The 18,360-nt window shown below is 42.0% G+C and overlaps 1 long non-coding RNA gene across 2 annotated transcripts; it reads left to right on the forward strand.

Annotated features, from left to right (window-relative positions):
* The first annotated feature begins 15 nt into the window (after window positions 1–15).
* LOC111873010 lies at window positions 16–10,917 on the forward strand. 2 transcript variants are annotated; one of them, XR_002844331.2, is made up of 4 exons: window positions 16–645; window positions 1,341–1,507; window positions 3,538–3,700; window positions 9,753–10,917. It is a non-coding gene; the product is annotated as an uncharacterized LOC111873010 (long non-coding RNA). The 2 variants fall into 2 exon arrangements; XR_004513964.1 differs by lacking the exon at window positions 3,538–3,700.
* The last annotated feature ends 7,443 nt before the right edge of the window (window positions 10,918–18,360 follow it).

Raw genomic sequence — 18,360 nt, forward strand, 5'->3', positions numbered from 1 at the left:
ATGTTTAAATGTACGGAAACATACTAATTTTATTAATTCACTTGGTTTGTGCTAAGAATGATGTTTCCAAATGATGTTCTGAATAATAGTAATCTTTTGATATATTCACAATGAATGAGTATTTAAAATAAAAACTCCCGAATTGTTTAAGGGGGAGTGTTATGTTGGCAACTCTCAAATACTGTAATATAATGTTAGAGTTGGCAACATCATAGTAAACAATTTAAGAACTAGGTTATTTCTTGTTACCTAAGTGATGTTTACTGTTATGTTTAACTACAGTTACGTGTGTAACAACAGTATCTTTATATTGTTATGCTTTACTATGGTTATAAGTTTGTGTGTATTTAAAGCGTACTTCTGTATCAAATTTCTGTGTCTTAATAAAGCAGGAGTAGAGTGAACCCCGATTTTTGCTTATCATTCGATCTACGGGATAAACGGAAATACAGAATGTGCACAGGGATCTCTCTTGTTGTGTGGAAACAGACATGACATGACGTTCTCCTGCAGTTATGTTAATTCAGCATTGGAAGCTCATGATTAGTAGAGTGTAATCACTGAAAGGGATAAACAGCTTATACACACAATTCAGCAGCATCATATGCTTTTTGCTGTGTTATCTGTGCTCTTCTGCCATTACATGTGAGTCAATTTGTTGATCAGTTAGTTTCAGATCGATATGTTGCTTGAATTCAGTATATTGAGGTAACTGTTATGGATTCTTCAGATTAATACAAATTATGCTGTATTGGACATTGCAGACAAGATATATTTCTGCGGTATACTTGGTATATTGATTATAAAAAGAAAGTTAAATAAAGGTTTGTTGAGTCTGCTTGTGGAGAAATAAAGTAGTACAGAGAATTTAATTAAAAGGATCGTGAAAGAATTGCTTACATCTCTTCATTGTGAATATCAGCAGAGAAACTGAGCGGTCATGAGATCAGAAAAGAAAGTGGTTTGGCACTGAGAAACTCCTTTTTGCTTTAGGTCTCCTTTGCATTAGAGGGAAAGAGTCAGCTGGAAATTGTGAAATATTCTTTAATAAAATTAGGCAATGTCATTAATATTATGAATTGGAATTCAGAGGTTTCCTGTAGTGGAATGACACAAGAGGAATTGCTTTTAATTGTACTTAAATTCAGTGCGGTTATGCCCCTCCCTCCATACGCATTTTCTTTACTGCCTGAATGAGCTGCATCATAACCGAAGCTAATTCTTGGTCACTCTGACCAAGTGATCTCTGATTACTGACACTTTTCTTTCCAAGGAACGCTTTGCTTCATTTTGCATAAAATGTACCATGCCTTCATCCCTCAATAACTTTGTATCAGCAGAACTCTACCTCATATGTTGCCACACGTTGGCTGTTGCTGCATCACCAGAACTGATCCTGCTCCATGGTCCTGGAGTATGTTTTCCATTTTGTGTCTTCACCATATAAAGTAGTGCACAGCGCACGAATGGATTTGCAAGTTGCAGTTGTCCTCAGAAAAGTGTGAAGGTATGCTAATGCTGTGTATTATGTATGCTTAAAGAAGGGAATATGGAGTGAAATCATCTGGCTCAGGATAAGAGCCAGTGTCTGGCTGTGAATGGTAGTGACCCTTGCGTTCCATAACATTTTGTTAATTCATTGAGTGGCTGAGCAACTAGTAGCTTCTCTGAAAAGGTGCAGCTGTGTGAAGTTGGTTAATATTTGACATTAGAACTTTTCGATTGAGTGTCTGGAACTGGCATTTGGAGTTGTCTCCATCCTGCTGAAGCAACCCAAATGTGTCTCCGATGGTCAACAAGTCTGGGTTTTCCTGTTACATACATTGGGGTAGTACAGTATGCTATGTATATATACCAGAGGGCAGTGACTTGCATGCAGCCACTCGGTTTATGAAACCCTATATTCCCAGCAGACTGGGGCAAATTTTGTCTTCTTCAAAGAAATTTATTTTTCCATTATGTGTTTCCATTTTAATTACTGGTACATACGAGTATGAATAAGTAACTCCAGGGAACTGAGTTAGTTATCATTAATGGAAGTTGTTATTTTTTGAGACCTCTCATCCCACTAGCTCAGAGACTGACTTAATGTATATAAATTTTATGACACATTGTGAGCACATGCTGTGCACATCTAAACGGGCGTTTGGTGTAGCTGATGCAGCAGAGGGACTGACATGCAGAGCCATGTGTAAAGGATAGATGAAGAGACAAATAAAAGTACAGACCTCAGGGAAATAAGAAATGTGAACGAGAAAGGAGATGGGCAGAGCAACGGTGAGACTCTGAACATGACATAGAAGCCTGTACATTAAGTGAAGGAGAAATAAGAAATGTTTCTGACTTATGCTTCATTCACCAAAATTCAGAATTTAAAATTGGTATTGTATATCACTCAGAATCAGTTGCTGGGTTTTTGCATTATGTTCATTGTCTGGTGTTTAGAAAACCAGAGAATGGATCATTTCGGGAACTGTGTCTGTTTCTGTCCTCTCTTGAGGGGTGGGGTCATAACTACTCTGCTGGGTCCATTAGAAAGAGCTCATTCTAGCAGGACAGTGGACAAAGTCCAAAAACAGTAGAGCGATTCCAGAAACCTTTATAATGTACAGGTATCCTACAAGTGTATGAGTGTTCTGGCGAGCGTGTGTTATATAGGGTTTATTTTACAATGCTCTTAGTATTTTAGGCTACATAGCATCGGTTGGAACGATTTTAAACAAAGCAGTGGTGACATTTTCCCTGTAGCAACTAAAGAATAACCCAGAAAGGGTCATTCGGTACAGCCGGTATCCCCACCAATAATCAACTGGAGCACTTGGATGTGAGTATAGAGAGCAACCACTGCACAAATATACTCGTCACATCATCAAATTGTTTCATGTCTGTAATGTTCATTGTTGAATTGGATGATAATGAAGTCTGGTTGCTTCATGCTGTATGTTGGTAATTAATTTTATATTGAGATAATGTGAACACAGTACAGTTGATACAAGGTCAGACTTACTGGGGCGCAGCATTTAATCAGCTCACATCTGCTTTTGGCACAGATATTACTCGTATAAACCGTGTGGAACAGAAGGATGTGGAGATTGTGTCCATTTCACTGTCAGTGTGCTCCAACTGTTTGCATGTCATGTCATATGCTAACATAGCCAAGATGGGCCAGAGAAGCATGGCTCTTCATCCTTGACATGGGGGGGGTTGAATGGCATTCACCCTTCAAGCAAATTAAGGGAAAAGGTAAAGTCCATGTGCTTAAGTAATTAAGCACCTTGCCATGAAAGCACAGAGCTGTGGAAGCATAGCCCCACCACTCCTCACTTCGGTGCTAGACAGACGAGTGGTCAGCTTCACATCCCCTGTCCCCTTTACCCCCATTGGAAGAGACCTCAGTACTAGTTGGATAGGAAGCTGGGTGGGTCCCAGGACTGGTGAAAACTCATACCCCCACCTGGAATCAAAATTTGAACTCTTGGCTGTCCAGTCCACTAGATTGCTTCTGGTTTTCACCAGCAAAGTTGTTCTTGGTTTCAGTCGCCATCAGGACATATGGTTGAAGTTTTCTTCTCTGCAAGCCCAGTCATGTGATTGGAATTACGCTCTCCTCCTCAATGAGAGGAGGCGTTGGTCTATCTGAGTAGGCGCCACAGTTGCTGCTCCATAATTTTTCACTTACCCTCACTCACACATTGACCGGGTAAGGGCACTTGTACTTCACGGGCACCGTCCACACTTTGTGAATTTACTACATTGAATGAAATTTATGCAAGGTATACACAGAATATCTTGTCAGTGCAGGCTTCAGCATCATAATAGGCCTTGACTTGTTTTCCCACTCCAAAGCAGCTCTTAAGTCACATGAAAAAATTGAATTCTCTTAGTGGGGGGTGGAGTCCAACTTGGTCCACTCTGCACGGTGGCCACTTTTGGTCTATTGAAGCCTGCCCCAGGTGATTATGATGATGGAGAATTTGGTGGAATGAATAGTGGCAGGGGAAACTGAAGTATTCGGAGAAAACCTGCCCCAGCGCCACTTTGTCCACCACATTGCCCACTTGACCAGACCTGGGATCGAACCTGGGCCACCGTGGTGGGAAGCCAGCGACTAACTGCTTTAGCTATGGCGCAGCCACATAGGTCACTTGAATGTGCCTACATAAATTTTAGATGTGGATTTCATTACTGGTTTTAGTAATTATGTTATCGACAATGCATGCGTCTATGCCTAAGGTATATGTACCGTGTGGACCAGAGGTTCACCGCTCAACAGAGAATGTAGTGAAACTGTTGTTTTAGAACTTTTCAAGTTACTGATCTGCATATTCAGTTAGACTCTAATTTCAGAGTATCCATACTAAAATGTAGATTGGAAATTAGATTTGTTTTTTTACAAAGTGGCTGTTGGTACACACACCAAGAAGATTGAGAATAGCTGTACTAATATGTGGCATAATGAGCCAGTATAAAGTAGTCTGAAATACAGAGTAACCTGAAGTTGCCCTTAAATATGAACTTTAAGTGCTTATAAACATATTCAGTGTGACAGCCATCACAGTGTAGGCACTCTTCAACTTGTTGAGCCAGTTTCCGAACATCCACTGAATATGTAGGTTACTGTCTTCTGGGTGTGATATTGTGGGCAGTCTGCCTGAAATGGAGGCAGCAGGTTCCCAAGAATATTCATACCAATCTCCCCTTGAATATAAGTGTGGAGCATTGCTTATTGTCATACTTTCATGTTTTGGTTTACTCATTGCATTTCTCATGACCACCAGTAACAGTCTGGTAAGGGCCTTCCATATCCTTTGCAACTTACCAATAACTCATATATCTGCTCAGCTGCAGCTCTGCCATTAAGTGAAGCAAACGACAACATTTTCATTACATGCAGTCAGTGAATTACTGTACACACTGCCATAAGGAACAGAGCCCTCTGTTATTTTAGGGCGTCAAAAATACATAAGGCAGCGGATGCTCTAATAAATAGCTTGCTGGCACTGCAGTGTGTTGAGCACGAACCCTTAACATGCCACAGGATATTTTATTAGTATTGGGTTCGTGGCAGAGTAAAGACACACACAGCTATAAACCTGACAACCCTTGGACAGTTTAAAAATGTAAATAAAGCTTTGAATTTGGTTCATTCTGACCCTCACACTAACACTGTATAAACAAAGCGTCAGTGAGCAATACTCACTAATTTAAAGGGAGATAAATGTTATTAATTTTAGGGGTTATGATCAGGCCAAAGGAGTGGGAATACAAAACACATTCCTTTGAGCCAATACTGTATTTTACTTTGAATATAAACTCCTTCCTGAGGGCAGGAGTTCAGTCAGCAGTCAGTTGTGTAAGTGGTCTGTTCGACTGTATGTCGCTTTAGTTAATAAATTATCCTATCTTCTACCAGACTGGACTTCGAGTTTTTCTCGATATGATTGGACTTCGCTCCACTCCACATCCTGTTCGTCACCTGCAATTTCCTGGCAATCCGGTAAAACACACAACTACCGGCGATCCACGTAATTTTCGGACATACTCGTAAGAGATCTAAATTGTTTGTATGGACGACAAGACTGCTCCGACCAGCTACCACTTCGTCTTGCACGTCGTACCATACAACAACACTTTTATTTTATAAATGGCAGTCAAATGAAAATGGGTCACCACGCATAACTCACATGATGCACAACTTAGTAACACTGGAGTTTGCTTACGGTACAAACATCTGATGGACACTCGGATAAGCACAGTGACAACGTGCTCTTGCACACTAGTCATTTGTTTATTGTCCTGGAAGTAAGGTAAGCGCTATGTGTGGTCGTCCAACGTCAGTAATAGAGGCAAGTAAAGAAGTACAGTGAAGTGTATTGCCCTTTTTGACTGCTGAAGGAGTTGGAGGACGAGAAATTTATAGTCACATGTCTGTTTTTTATGGCGAACACAGCATGCCACGTTTGCGTGTGCTGACTTGGCGTAGTAGATTCTGAGAGGGACATGTGTCACTGCAAGATGATGCTGGCCTAGGACAGGCTCACCATAACATCACTGCAGATGTTATTTTGCTGCATTGGATGGTCATATCCGGGCAAACCAACGGATCACTGTGGAAGAAATTAGTCTTTTGATGGGAATAAGTCACAGTTCCGTACATGCTATTGTGAGAAGAAATCTGCGTGCAGTGTGTTCCACATCAACTCACGGAGGAGCAGAAGACTCAGAGAATAGCTGGAACACTGGGTCACTTGCAATGATACCATGAGGAAGGGTATGCTTTTCTATCCCGCATTGCCACTGGGGACGAAACTTGGTGCCACCATTTTGAACCTGAGAGCAAACAGCACAGCCAACAGTGGAAACACGTGAATTCTCCCCCACCGAAGAAATCCAAAGCAGTACACACAAGTTCCAGTAAAGTGATGATGATGATGACCTTCTTTGACTGCAAGGGCCCTCTGCATGTCGAATTTCTCGAGCATGGTGCCACAGTCAGTGCACAGCCCTATGAAGACACTTTGAAGAAACTGAGACATGCCATAAAGTAAAAACGCCCTGGAATGCTATCGAACGGCGTTATCTTTCTTTACGATAATGCGCGCCCCCACACTGCCAACTCTGTGAGGAATACGCTACAGAGATTTGGATGGGAAGTGCTTCAACATCCCCCATACAGCCCAGATCTCCCCATGTGATTTTCACGTTTCTGGAGACCTGAAGAGACATTCATGGACATCTGTTTGCATCGGACGAAGATGTGTGTGGCTGGGTAAAGATGTGGTTCCGTAGACAGCCCACAAGCTTTTTCAAGGAAGGGATTGACTGTCTTATCTACCAGTGGGATAAATGTATTAACAGTTTTGGAGATTAGTTTTGAGTTAAGAAATGTTCTTTAATATTGTAACGTGTTTCATTACTGAATATGCCGTAGAGATCGTTAATTGGTTTATTGAACAATCTACAAATATTGGCTACAATTAATTATAACACAGTTGCGGGTTTCCACACTTTACAAACCCTACAACAAAATCTCTTAACACTATCTTCCAGAGTCTTCACGTATTAATAGCATGGGAGCTATACAAGTCTCGCTGAATTACACACTCCAAATATAACTGGTTATCACGAACTATCACTGATTCTCGCACACGCGTCTGTAGCTCGTAACTTGCGAACTGAGAACTCGTTGATAACACACTCGCTCGTAGGCTTGCTCGGAACTAGCTCGGAACTGTCTTCGGCGATGGCCACATTATAACTAACTCACAGCCGCTGTGCAGTTCCCTTATATAGCCACAGTGCTTGCCAGTTGTGTAATGAGTGCCACATCATCCTGTTACATCACCGCGCGTTGCGCGTTATGTTACCGTGCGAGGGGATAAGGGAGCGCTGACTCACCCGCCGCGTCACTGCTGGTGGGGGGTTTTCCGTTGCGCAACATATCACAATATGTTTTGGCTTCTGACCCGTTTTCATTTGACTGCCCCTGATACAATGCTGACAGTATTGTGACTATGTATCACAGGATTAGTACGGTGATTGATGAATTGAAAGGAAGTGGCCATGGCCTAACTGCGGTATTATCCTGATATTTGGGTGGAGGGACTAAGGAAATCCAGAGGGTGTTATGCTGTGTATGTTGTTACTGAGTGTGTACACCTGTTGCTGATAGTGCTCTCCAGCCACATGCTGTCTCTTATGAATACATTCGACTTTTCGTCAAGTGTATATTTCGCACAAATAATATGTTATCGAAAACTCTTCCTTTTGCTTTATACACAAGTCCTCTGTTAGTACAGGCTTTACAGAGCAGATCATTCCTAACTTACAGATCTTATGCTACAACGACAGCGTAGTCATTTGAACGGTCATAAGCTTGACCACCGCCAAGTTTAAGCCTCTTATATTTTCCGTGTCCTGCTTCACCTTGTCCTAGAGCGCGAATGTGATCATTATCATGATTTTGTATGACTTCTGCTCGTCGTCTGCACAATTTTGTTGTATAAATGTATACATACGGAAAGCTGAAAGCCGTGTGCAAGTCGCGGAATGGAGTGCACATTGGAAAATTTCCAGTGATGGGCAAAACCTTGTTTTGCATGCACTGCAATTTTAGGAGGTAGGTGTGTGCCGCTAATTCCCAGGCGGGACAAGCGTAAGTCAATACTGATCTTATCAGTGCCTTACAGATGAATAGTTTAATGTTTTCGTTTAAACGCTGACTTTTGAATAGGGAGTAGATAGTAATAAATGTTCTGAAAGCCTTGGCTTCAATCATTTCTATGTGAAGTCTCCACGTAATCCTCCTATCAAAGATTATGCCCAGGTATTTTACATGATTGACGAAGGGGATATTCTGCCCATTTAGTGTGAAATGAATATGAGGGGGGCTAAATCTATGAGAGAAGTAGATTGCCTGCATTTTATCTTCATTCATTTTATGTTTATGACTACGTTGTCGTAGCATAAGATCTGTAAGTTAGGAATTATGTGCTCTGTAAATCCTGTACTGACGGAGGTCTTGTGTGTAAAGGAAAAGGAAGAGTTTTCGATAACATATTATACCTGCAAAATATACACTTGATGAAAGGTCGAATGTATTCATAAGAGACAGACTCATCTTCTTGTCAGAGCCATATGAATCCAGTGCACACCACCCCATCCTATGTCTCTTGAAGATCCATTCAAATATTGTCTTCCCACCAATGCCTAGGTCTTCCTATTGATCTCATTCATTCTGGCTTTCTCAGCAAATCCTATATGCATTCCTCTTCTCCCCAATGCCTGCTATATGAGCTGCCCATCTCATCCTCCTTGACTTTATCATTCTAAATACTTCGAAAAGGATACAAGTTATGAAGCTCCTCATTTTGCAGTTTTATCCAACCTCCTGTCATTTCATGTCTCTTTGGTCCAAATGATCTCCTCAACACCCTGTTTTCAAACACCCTCATTCTATCTTCCTCACTTAGTGTCAGAGACACTTGAGCTATGGCATGGCCACATAAGTCACTTGAATGTGCTTGCATAAAGTTTAGATGTGGATTTTATTACTGGTTTTAGTAATTATGTTGTGGACAAAGCATGCGTCTATGCCCAAAGTGCATGTACCGTGTGGACCAGAGGTTCACCGCTTAACAGAGAATGTAGTGAAACTGGTGTATTAGAACTTTTCAAGTTAATAGTCTGCATATTCAGTTAAACTGTAATTTCAGAGTATCCATACTAAAATGTAGATTGGAAATTAGATTTGTTTTTTCTGTGGTGGGACTTGTTTTTTTCTTTACGAAATGGATGTTGGTACATACTAAAAAGATTGAGAATAGCTGTACTAATATGTGGCATAATGAGCCTGTATAAAGTAGTCTGATATACAAAGTAACCTGAAGTTGCCCTTAAATATGAACTTTAACTGCTTATATGCAAATTCAATGTGACAGCCATCACACTGAAGGGACACTTCAACTTGTTGAGCCAGTTTCTGACAATCCACTGAATATGTAGATTACTGTCTTCTGGGTGTGATCTTGTGGGTAGTCTGCCTGAAATGGAGGCAGCAGGTTCCCTAGAATATCCATACCTATCCACCAAAGTTCAGCAACATATCACAGAGGGTCATAATCTTGATATTCACTGCCGTAAGAACCTCAAATCTCACTTCATGCTATTATCTTCTGGGCTACTTTATACTGGGAGATAATGCACATAAGATAACCTGCGTTTCATTGTATTGAATTTTCTGTTTCATGCAGCCCCAACACCCACCGCACTGCATCACTCGATGGTGGTCCAGACGTCGTCCAGACTCTAGAAGAAACTGGGAGTGTGGAAGGTGGTTATGGCTGTGAGCAGTTTCTGTTTCATGAAGCCCCAGCACCCACCGCACTGCATCACTTGATGGTGATCCAGGTGTCGTCAAGACTCTAGAAGAAACTGGGACTGTGGAAGGTGGTTATTTCTGTGAGCGTTTTCTGTTTCATGAAGCCCCAACACCCACCACACTGCATCACTCGATGGTGGTCCAGAAGTCGGCAAGACTCCAGAAGAAACTGGGAGTGGGGAAGGTGGTTATGGCTGTGAGCAGTTTCTGTTTCATGAAGCCCCAATACCCACCACACTGCATCACTCAATGGTGGTCCAGACGTCATGAAGTCTCTAGAAGAAACTGGGAATGTGGAAGGTGGGTATGAATGTGAGCATTTTGTTTGTTTAATTTTATTTTTCTCATTAATGGTGTGCAGGGTATAAACCTACATAACAAACAGTCTTTAAAACAACTTTTTGAATATATTTATTTTTAAAAAGAGAAACGAGAGAAAACCGCAGGTAACATGTACAGGGGATTCCGCAGTGGAACTGACCAACTTTGCCAGCAATTTCGGGAGCATATTCTAAGCAAGAAATCTTATGTAAACCATGGGTTGATTTGGCTTCATTATCGCAATATGAACGGAATGAATATTCCTCTTAATTATGGTATTGTTATTATTATTATTATTTATTACACGAATGATTAATTTCTTGCTGAGTAATGTTGCCAAAGAATACAGTACATGTAAACCATGTCAAGTTGTTACTTTTGCATGTTGTATTGAGCGCATTTTTCAGCTGTAACTGGGAACGATATTAAAGCAAATTCAAGGAAGCCTAATGAAAGTGATGCTCCCAGTGTGGGTGCTTAATAGGAACTGGATCCCAAAATCGTTTCTGCTTCTACCAGATTCCAGAGTCGGTTCTTTCAGATCACTGAACTACTCTTCATAGAAGTGTCAGTCTAATAATGTTCTCCTTGTGTTGAAAGAAGAGGCAAAGTTGTCACTGGACTTAATGAAGCAGCATGCTGTGAAGACATATGGGGGAGTGGAGATATAGCTCCATAGTTTTTTACCTTGCCAGTAGATGGAGTTGAGTGGTCAGCTTCATGCTCTGGCTCCTTTACCCCTGGAGAAAGAGCCTTCAGTACCCTTTAAATAGGAGGCTGTGTGGGCCCTTGATGAGGTTATTAAAGATGAAGAGAACAAGGAAGAATGCGTAAACAGAAAGGATTATTGGTTGCTGAAAGGAATTGCTGTGAAAGTGATAGCAAAATCTCTGGGTGACATATACTGCAGTAAGAAAGGGGTTGTGACTGGAGTGCCAGATAAGTGTGTAGCTACTGTATCCATGTTAGTTAGTGGACACAAACTGAAACCAGACAAAGAACATCTTGAAACAGTGATACCAGCAATAGGATGACCTGTGCGAGATGTAAACGGTGCTTATCGTGGTTGCAGTGCCATGCTTAGGGAACTGGATCAGAAGAAATTGTGTGAACATTGAAATACCCTCAGGTCCTTTGAAGGGCAGAATAGTTGACAGAGTGGAATATGGAGATGTCTGTAAATTACATGATGTAGATGTGTGAATAGGACATAACATTAACGTCACATATTCACAGGTTTAGAGGGTTGAGCCAGTAAGAAGTAATAAGAACAAAGAATATATATTTAGCTACAGTACTCTTTGCAGTGAGATATTAATTCTGTAATCCAGTTAATAAGCCATCATTTTAATATAACTGGTGTATTATAAAGTGTTACCAATGAGAAGTTTAACAATTCTTGTAATTACGAGTAATTTATGGATTGAATATTGATGTGAGTTGTGCAAAAGTGCAATATTAAATTTTCACATGGTTTGTTTGAATAATTACCCATTCACTGTCATTAAACTTGCAAATGATGATAAGAAGTAACAGCACTTACTGTAATGTACTGCAGAAGATTAGGCTAGTTTTTATAAGCAAACTAACAAAGCTGGTTTTGGCTTACAGACCATTCAGCCATCAGAAGCATTGCCATAATCCCTGCACTTTTAGAGGGACAAAACAAATGGAAAATTTCATTTAATACATTTGGGACCATTGAAATAAATCACATAAGACAACAGAAATGAATAGATTCAAGTGGATACTTTGTAACCAACATATAGCAGCATAGTATGTAAATATGTCTGTGGATTACAACACCTTTATACTTTCAATAAATGATAGAATAAAATTGTCGATAGATCAGCTTGGCTTCCTTTACGACTGCCGTCAGGTATTTATAAACAATAAACTGCATCCATGTTCATTAGTAACCTGCATTACACAATGGATCCATTGCTAACAATCTTTATCATATTCAAAGTTTTACATAAGTGTACGATGTTTAAATAAACCAAAATACTTGTTGAACATTAGTAAATCTCACTAATTTAATTTTTAATTTTTACTAAAATTATCTTATTATGTATAAGTTTTGCGTGTGTGTGTGTGTGGGTGGGGGGCGGGATTTGGTGATAGTATGTTACACACTTTTTCCTTATGGGGATATGGGTGTGGTCTGAGTGTATGATCTTGGTATCAGTGGTCACTGATGTGTTTTAATGGATGAAATAGGGATGTTTCGAATTTGGTCCTTTTATGTAGATATTGATATTATGCAGGTATACGTTGTTGATGGCCATGTGTCACGTTTTTATACGCTAAGGTTTTAGCATGGTGGAGTTTGTTTCTGGTTCTTTTTGTTGAGGTATGACTCGGTTTTGATGTTGTGATGGTCATGCTATTGAGAATGAACACTTTAGTACTGTAATGAACTAAACTGATTTATCAGCAGACATATTTACTTATCAGCGACATACACAACAGGATGCCAAACATGGGAATGAATATAGCAGCATGTCATAAATGAGTCCATCAGAACATGAATCTTCTGGGTTCAAGGACTATTTTCGAGAATTGTGAACTAGAACATTTCCGATCAAAGTTGAACACTGAAAGAATATGTTTATGTATATTCTATAAGGAAGCTAAAACAAGCAGTTCACAAGACATGACATTTTATCATTTTTAACTTCCACTTTTTCTGTCTTTCCTCAACTTATACTTTTCTATATATTCATATCTGTACACCCACATGCAAAAGACTTTTGTGACTCTACTGTTTAATTTATTATGAACAAAAGAATATTTCACAAGGGTACATACATGTAGTTTTCCCCACTCTTTTTGACAGACAGCTTTGAGAACTTACGTTTCACAAAACAACAGTTAATCATAAATTTAGATAAATTACATCCACATAATCAAATTCTTGCTTTACAATGCAGTTTTATCTGTATGTCATAAAATTCAAATTTCAAAGACAGTTGTTCAGGAAAAATATTTTTTTTTTTAAACCAAATGGGTATGATGAGCGGACGAGGGATACCACATAATGACAATCTATGAGCTATATAAATCAGCTACTGTTGTTGCAATAGTCATATAAGTTGTTAAGCTGTATATACAGATCATATGGAGGTGGTGTGAAGTATACAAAAAAACTTTGATGGATTGAGCCACTTGGAAAACTGAGAAGGTGGGTGCAACCGGCTTAAGATCATGCCTAATGTTGGAATGTAGTGTTATCAGCAGGACCCGGATTTTGATGACCTGAAAATATTTACAAAATGACCGAAAAAATCCAGAAAATGGCCTAAAGGAGAAAGAGAAAGAACACTTCGCTTCCATGTTATTCACATTTCAGAAAACATATTGTCGCATGTTGGGCGTATAACGCGACAAATAACTTCACGCCGTATTTGATATAGCGAATTTTATTTCACATTCGCACTTACAATCACACAATTGACAATTTTAGAACTACTGCTATCTGAAGTATCACAAATACTACACTTTAAATGCCACGTTACAACTGACTGGTTGCTGGCTAACTCAGAACTAACTCGGAGGTAGCTCGAGGACTGACTGTGAATAGCCTTCGCTGCTCCTCATGTAGCCTCGATCGGACAATACAGAAAACGGCCACGTAGTAAGCACCCTTGTTGCCTGGCGCTGTGTTGCTAGTAACGCTAGCGGTAGTAACCGCTGTTACTACCGTCGTCTCTCGCAATCCTGTTTACCCGCGCTGCCTAGCAACCTGCGGTACCCTTGGTGACGTCATCGCTGTTGACTCGCTTTGCATAGCGACCAGGATGCTAGGACTCGGCTCACTTCGGCTTCGCCCGGCGAATCCCAGCTGGCGGGGTGGAGGGGCGTCATCCATAGCTCAACATGTCACACTGCTCCCTCCTTAAGGCTGTTCGTCTCGAATAGCCTAACGGTGCACCCCCGTTCTTTTTCCGTCCNGGTCCAATCCTTCATCAGGTCTTTCGTTGGAAATTTCTTACATCGACGTAACAGCTCTTGATGCGTTGTTTGCACTCGCTGACGTCGTCGTTCCTCCTGGACTTCTAGCCGCTGGCTGGTACGAGACCTTGGTGCCAAGTCCTTTCTCCGGTATCCGAAGGTTCCCTGGGGAGTTTCCTTCTTGAAGTCATTTCTCCAACATCGTGCCACTGTCGCGCGACGGGATATCTTCCTGCAGATGGCAAGCCAACTTTATCCGGGACGCATGATCTCCTCGGGTCCAAGATTTCCTGAAGATGTTTCTCCGGCGCCATGACACTCTTGCATGGCGGGACACCTTCCTACAGGCGACGGCCAATTTATTCTGGGGTCCGCAATTTTCCCGTGCCGGATTTTCCACATTTCGTCGATGTCGGTCCCGACGACTTTTCTTCTTCGGTTCTCCGACCGGCATTGCTTCTGCGTCGTACGGGTACCTCTGATAGTTCTGTCGCCTCAGGTTTCCTGTGCACTGAGGCCGGCTCTTCTTCTAGACGTGTCTCCATTTCTTGGCAGGCCATCGTCTCTACGACCGGTATTGCAATGGGGACCTCTTCTTGTTGTGCCGCCGTTGCTGGGGTTGCTCTCGTCTCCGCGGAAGTCTTTCCTCGCCAGGCGGCCATCTCTTCTCGCCAGGCTTTCGAGTCGGCATCCGCATTTTCTTGGTAGGCGTCTAATTTGGCCAGGAAATCTCTGTCTTTTTTTCGGTTGGCTTCCATTCTGTCTTCCATCCGCACTCGGTCGGCATCTGCTTTCGACAGCATTTCGATTAGTAGTTGAAAACCTTGCTCCATTTTGTAGCAGTAAGATACTTGATGCACAATAATCCAATTATTTGTCAGGCGTGTTTAAGTTCGTAAAAATTCTGACACCAAATTGTCGCGTGTCTTGAGATCATATCCCGTTGGTCACGTGTGTAAGTCCAAATCCCACTTCTGACACCAGTTGTCACGTGTCTTGAGTTCGAATCTCGTTGGTCACGTGTGTAAGTCCAAATCCCACTTCTGACACCAGTTGTTGCGTGTTGGGCGTATAACGCGACAAATAACTTCACGCCGTATTTGATATAGCGAATTTTGTTTCACATTCGCACTTACAATCACACAATTGACAATTTTAGAACTACTGCTATCTGCAGTATCACAAATACTACATTTTAAATGCCACGTTACAACTGACTGGTTGCTGGCTAACTCAGAACTAACTCGGAGGTAGCTCGAGGACTGACTGTGAATAGCCTTCGCTGCTCCTCATGTAGCCTCGATCGGACAATACAGAAAACGGCCACGTAGTAAGCACCCTTGTTGCCTGGCGCTGTGTTGCTAGCAACGCCAGCGGTAGTAACCGCTGTTACTACCGTCGTCTCTCGCAATCCTGTTTACCCGCGGTACCCTTGGTGACGTCATCGCTGTTGACTCGCTTTGCATAGCGACCAGGATGCTAGGACTCGGCTCACTTCGGCTTCGCCCGGCTCATCCCGGCTGGCGGGGGGGGAGGGCCGTCATCCATAGCTCAACATGTCACAATATGAAGAAAATTAACCTAAAATGGGTAAAAATGACAAGAAATACCCTTAAACGTCCAGAAAATTACCCCCAAAATGAAAAAATGACCTTAAACCTAAAATGTCAAAAAATGACAAAAAAATACCTATAAAATTTACATTTCTGTGACCAGCAGCACATATCCGAGATTTATATATTTAAAATTCAGGTAATTTTACATTTTTAATGTTATCTGGTAAAAAAAGTGAAGTTATCCCTGTACATAATTATAGTACACCTAATTAAGCATGATGCCATAAGGCCATGTGGGAGTGGAGGTACAGCTCCAGTATTCGTCACCTTAGCACTAGATGCAGGTGAGTGGTTAGTTTCACTCCCTGGCCACTTCACGCCCAGAGAAAGAATCCAGTTTTCATTGATTTGTTTTATTTCTTGGGAAGTTACCTGAACATTTACTGCAACGCTGTAAAAAGGAAAAGCTGACAATATCTCAGGCTCTGGAAGGAGCTGAGTTGCTTGATGTTTTAGTAAAGAAAATGAACACCAGGAGAGAGAAATTTTCGCACCTCGAAGCTGGTATTGGTATTGTCATCTTGTGAAGGTTATAGCAATGGGCAATGCAATGCAGTAGCTAATTTCTGCTATAAAACAGTTCTGTTATATTTACAAAATGGAAAAGCAACCCTAAATTTCTTCAAGAAATTCATTTATCTGTGAAGTAAAAAAACATAAGTCTAGGAGAAGAAACCAACTCCTTCAACATCAGCTGGAAATATTTAGCTCCTGATCCCCATGTAAGAAAAGTATCCATTTAATTTTATTTTATGTGGCCTTTGACAGTATTATTCCATATCCCAAAATCTGTGCTAATGCTTTTCTTGCCTTTAAATAATGTGGTCGTGTTTGTCAAAAACAACTTTAGAAGATATGCTCACTAATATTCCATGCAATTCTATTGATTTCACACAGTACCTGATAAATAACATGGAAAAGGATGGAATCAGCATGCCTGTGTAGCGAACCTTTAGCAGCTGGCTTTCAGGCACCATTTGATGGCCACGTGCACTTCGACTTGCTACTGTCGAGATAAATGTAGATATACCTACTGTGGGGTTCTTAATGTAGTTTTGTCATTACTCCGATGACAAGCCACTTTTTCGGAACAGTTCGTCGGTCCTGAAAAGGACCGTGGTTACTGAAATGATTGACCGCTGAGGTAGCGAGGCGCGCGCAGGTAGGGAGAGAGGTTAGTTGCGGTGAGTGGACTGGCCGCAGTGCGGCCGTGGCTGGGGGTAGCTTGGTTGCCGTGCGGCAGGTGAGTTGGAGATTGCTTGACCGCAGCGCGGCGACTGCTGGGGAAAGGCTAGTCGTTGAGCGCGGTCTTAGGAGTCATGAGGCAGTGGCTACGCCAGATGGCCCAGTGGATCGGACAGTAACACGACCACCGGCGAGTCCAGGCGCGGTGCCCCAGTGAGTCGGGTGTGAGAGCGCTGGAGGGCCGAGGCAGTCGTGCCTGGCGCAGCCTGCCGATGCCTCCGAAGACCGAGCGCTGGCGACGAAGCCTGCTGGCTGGTGTTGCTTGCTGTGGCTAACTCATAGACTGATTATAATCAGTCTAATTATAATCTATCTAATCAGACGATAATTATCGTCTGAATACTCAGCGTTGGAGCTGCCCCTTTTTATACACTGCTCGGTTGGCGCGGCGAAACTTGAAATTGAGGAGGAAGAACTGGTTGGCTAGCGCGCGTAATGGTGTAGATGCGGGCTAGCAGCGAGCGCAGTATAAATGCGAACGTTTGAAGCAATCTGATTGGTGATTCGAGGGTGATTCGGGTGATTCATTCGAGTTGCATAGATTCAGATTCGATTCATTCGGGCATCAGATTGATTCGGTGATTGATTCAAGTGAGATTCGGGGATTCATCGAGATTCGATTCATTCGTCGAGTTCATAGGGATTGACCATTCAGTAAGGAGTAAGTCTGTTCAACAAAACTCGATATTGGATGAGAAATTTGGACTGAATTCTTGTGTCTGGACAACATTGTGAATTCAGTGCGGGCAGTGAGTTGTGTCTCAATATTTGTTCTATACGTCAGTACTCGGCCGGGTGTTTAATCTGTAAGTGTCCAGCCAGTAATGGCTGGCGTCCCTGTGCCGAGGTACCAGGTATTCTGGGCCGAAAAAGTGCCCCTCTTCAGGCACACTTCGGGACCAGAGTCCTCACCAAGAACATGGCGGATTTCGAAGCCGTCAAGTCCGATCTATCTAACAACAGTCTTTCATATTTTACCTTCTTTCCCAAGTCCCTAAAATCCATAAGGGCCGTAATCCGTCACCTCCCACACAATACCCCTGCGGAGGATATATCTGATGGACTGGTGACCCTGGGATTTGATGTGGTCAGCGTGAAGCATATGACAACCACCCGCGGGTCGCCTTCAGACGAAAGGATAGCAAGAAACCTCCCGCTCTTCCTTATCACCCTACCCCGGACGGCGAAATCTCAGGAAATTTTCCATCTTCAAAGCCTTTGCCATATTTCCATTCGGGTTGAGGCATATAGAGCACAGAGTGGCCTTACGCAGTGTCACAACTGCCAACAGTTTGGCCACGTCTGGGCCAATTGCAAACAACCTCCACGTTGCATGTGGTGCAG

This window comes from Cryptotermes secundus, unplaced genomic scaffold, assembly GCF_002891405.2.
Source record: "Cryptotermes secundus unplaced genomic scaffold, Csec_1.0 scaffold1990, whole genome shotgun sequence".
NCBI lineage: Eukaryota > Metazoa > Arthropoda > Insecta > Blattodea > Kalotermitidae > Cryptotermes > Cryptotermes secundus.